We start from the raw sequence: 3,825 nt of genomic DNA on the forward strand, positions 1-3,825 counted from the left end.
GGCCCCGGCGGCCCGGATGCCCGAGGCCTGCTGGTCCCAGGCGGAGCCGTCTCCGTCCCGCGTCGCCGCTGATGCTCAGACAAGGGGTGTGAGGCCACCCCGGGAGCGGCGCAGCCTTTTCCCCACACTTTGGAGCCCTGGGCTCTGCTCGGCTCCGCTAGTGGTGCCGAAGCCAGGGGGCAGCGCGACAGACACCATTGCCACGTGGGTGCGGCCTCAGGACGTCCTGAAAGTCGGAGAGAATCAAGTCACACGAACGTGGACAGTCTGTTGTAGAGCTTCTGCCAAGAGCCAGGCCCAGGGCAGTTGAAGCCCTTCTGAACTGGGAATTGTCCCTACCCACGGGAAGCTTAGAGGATGGAGGGCGATGCGGGGGACAGGTCATTGGCCTGACCTCCAAGGGGAGCTCCAGGAGTTGTTTCTAGAAGAAGCGATGGGGAGGCCCCAGGAAATGGCTTGCAGGCCGGTACCATGAGGTTAGCAGAAAAGCAGGCCCTGGGGACAGTGTGGGGTGCCAGGGAGGGGGAGAGGAGGGGAGGCAGGCCTCGCAGGTGTTGGAAGCAGAGGAAAAGGCTTCATCCCAAGGGAGGCCAGGCAAAGCTGTTTTTGTTTTTTTTTTTTAGACAGAGTCTTGCTCTGTTGCCCAGGCTGGAGTGCAGTGGCACAATCTCAGTTCACTGCAACCTCCACCTCCCAGGTTCAAGTGATTCTCCTGCCTCAGCTTCCCACGTAGCTGGGATTACAGGTGCGTGCCACCATGCCCGGCTAATTTTCGGAATTTTAGTAGACATGGGGTTTCACCATGTTGACCAGGCTGGTCTCGAACTCCTGACCTCAGGTGATCCACCCAACTCAGCCTCCCAGAGTGCTGGGATTACAGGCATGAGCCACCTCACCTGGCCCACACATATTTTTTTAAGGTAATCAGGGGATAGAAACTTCCTGAATGTGTCGCTCATAAAAGAGGGACAGAACCTCCAGACTGGCTGCTCTGGCTCTGCTGGCTTCAGCTTTCTCTGAGAAACCTGACCCTGGCCACTGGGCAGTGGCACTTGAGGTCCAGGGCCTAGCACAGCACAGAACAGGCCTCTTGTGGCAAATGCGTGGAGCACTCCACCCAACCTCTTCCATGCAGGGCCTTGCTGGCCGGGGCGGGCCATCCACCTCTGAGGATTTCCAGCAGCAGCTGGGCTGTCCCTGACCCCTGTCCTGGCCCACGGGACCTGGGAGCATCCCATCCCATGGGCACAGTGGGGAACCCTGTGTGCTGTTGGGGGGTCTTCCCTCCACACGGGCTCCTCTAAGCCCCAGTAAAGCTGAACCCAGGTTTGAAACACACTGTCCTTCATGTCCCCAGAGCTTCTGTGGGGAGCCCTGGGGGTTTCTGGCGTTCCTTTCCATTTTGCGAATGCCTACAGTTAATCACAGTTCCCTTTTCTGACCCGGGCCAGCATGTGACACACCTCCCGTGGCACATCAGCCTTAATGACGCCCGCTGTGAAGCTCATTCTCAGACACTTCCTGCACTGCTTCCTCCAAACCCCATGGCCCCACATTTCCTAATCCCCTCTCCTCTGGAACAGGCCAGGTCACTCATCCCAACCATCCCTCTCAAAAGTCCCTCTGTGCCTTGTCACACCCCTGCCTGAAGCTGGAACCTCCCCATGAACCCGCCCCCTCCCCCAGCTTCCCCCTCCTCCCTTAGAGTCCTCAACTCAGGAACAAACTGGAGCCACATCCGCTCTCCTGAATCCACCCTCAACTTTCTAACAAAGGAGGAAATGAAGCCAATGGTGCAGCAGGCAGGGTCGTGGAAACCTCCCAAGCACCCAGTCACTCTCTGGTAGGCAACTAAGCATAGCTCTGATGGCCCAAAGTCAGGGTCAGGGGCTTCTCTCACCCTGGAGTGGCCAGAAGCACATGTTGCCAAGGCAAACGGGCTTGCAGAATTACCGGCAACTCTCAATTATTCAAGGCCTCATTATTCCGTCTTCCTGGCTCCTCCACTTCCCAGGAGACCACACAGAAGCCGCTAAACCCTTCCCAATCCAGCCTGTCCCTCAATTCCTGCGCCTGGATCCAAGGAGGGTTTGTGGCCCTCTGTTTGCCAGGCACCCCAACCCTGAGAACCGAGGCAGGGCGCCCAGCTCACCCCCAGCAAAAGCAGCATCAGCAGTGTCCAGCGTCCTGCTCCTCCTCCTGCCTCCACGCCCGTTCTACTCAGCACAGGATGCTTCCCGCTACTGGAATTCTTGGTGCATTTGAATTAAACCAGGCTGGGCCTGAATTTTCTAGGCACACATCAATTCATACAGGCAAGGAGGAGAAGCACTGTGTACTCTGGAATGTGGGCCCCGTCCATTACTTTGGGTGTGTGTTCTTCCTATTCCGAGAGCGTAAACGGCACCTAAAAAAAAGCTGTAAGAGCCCAGAACATTCCGGTTCCTTGCCGTTCTATGAAAGACTTTCCTCTGGTTCCTTCTGGCCTCCACTCAAGTGTCCCCTCCTCAGAGGCCTCCCCTGGCTCTGATCGCCCTGTTCTATGTGCTCTGGGGCATGTCATCACAGCGCCACTTGTCTTATTCATTCCTTGTTCCACGAAAGCAAGCACCCCACCCCCACTCTTTTCTTCCTAGGGTCGGAGCAGCACCTGGCCCATGGCAGGCGCACCACAGGCTGTGGGCTGAATTGTGAGGGGAGTGTCACTTGCGTCTATAATTGTTGCAAGCCATAAAGAGGAACCGAAATGATTTCTGGTGAGGGTGCTGATGACTGCACGGAAGAACAGTAGGGATGACGGAGAGAAGGGTGACAGCCACTAATCATGTCATTTAGAAGAGGTGACAAACACCAACTAATACAAGCCACAGTGGGTCGTCCAGTGTAAGGCTTGAGAGAAGAGTGGCCTCTCCGCCAGGAGACCCACTGAAGGGGACAAGACCCTGCCCTCCTGGAACAGGATCACAGATGGAAAGACACGCATCCCCTGGAGGCACAGGCGTCCCTGGGAGAAAATGGCTGGGGAACCAAGCGTTCCCTGCACTGTACACAAAACCTGGGGAGCAGGCGCATGGGGGCACACACATGCCTAGAGGCAAATCAGTCACACGTGTTCCCAGAGCACACACATCCCTAGGAACACAAGAGTCCCAGGGAAGAAATGAATGGGGGACCTGCAGCCCGGGGTACACTAATCCCTGGAGGCACAGGAAGAGTTCCCAGGGATATGTCAGGCCCAAGTGGTTTCAGAAAACCGTACTGCATACCCACTAAGGGAGGGCTCCTTCCCGGGTACCCACCTGAGGCTGGCCTTTCTCCATCTGCCTTTCCACAGCAGCTCCCCACCTCCATTCTTTGTAAGCTCCCCGCACCTCTCACCAATCTGAAATCTCACTATAGGGCACGGTCCCAGGGGCAGAACCTCCCCACCCAAGCAGAAAATTCAAGAATGTATCTCCCAGGAGGCCCTGGGCAAGCGGTACACTTAAAGACATCAGACTATCCCCTGCAACTCTCAAATTCTTTAAAATGTACGAGGTTGCTAGTGTTTCGTGAGCACACGCCATAAAAACTTAAATTTTAATGCGATCTCTGCAACCCTTGCTCGCAGGCCTCAGACCTGCACGCCCCGAGTCCCGCACCCTGCAGGGCGCCCGCGCAACAACCAGTAGCGGGTCCCCCAGGCCATGCCCGCCCAGCGTGCCCTGCACACGTGAGTGTCACTGCTCACGGAATGAACGGTCACCCCGCGCGGCTGGCGATGCCGCTTGCCCAGGGAAGAGCTAAACACCCGGCGGCCGGAGCAAGCGCGGGCCCCGCAAGGTG

General features: G+C 57.2%; 1 protein-coding gene across 2 annotated transcripts in view; it reads right to left on the reverse strand.

Annotated features, from left to right (window-relative positions):
• PARVB (parvin, beta) overlaps window positions 1-3,825 on the reverse strand; it is a 185,726-nt gene that overhangs the window by 148,910 nt on the left and 32,991 nt on the right. The window contains exon 1 of one of the 2 annotated variants that reach the window (XM_011934780.1): window positions 2,153-2,225. The exons of the other annotated variant lie outside the window; for it this stretch is intronic. The gene's annotated coding sequence lies outside the window, so the exon portion shown is untranslated. Of the gene's footprint in view, window positions 1-2,152; window positions 2,226-3,825 lie in introns of those variants that run through there. 2 annotated transcript variants of the gene reach the window in all.

This window comes from Colobus angolensis, unplaced genomic scaffold (assembly GCF_000951035.1).
Source record: "Colobus angolensis palliatus isolate OR3802 unplaced genomic scaffold, Cang.pa_1.0 Scaffold138, whole genome shotgun sequence".
Lineage (NCBI taxonomy): Eukaryota > Metazoa > Chordata > Mammalia > Primates > Cercopithecidae > Colobus > Colobus angolensis.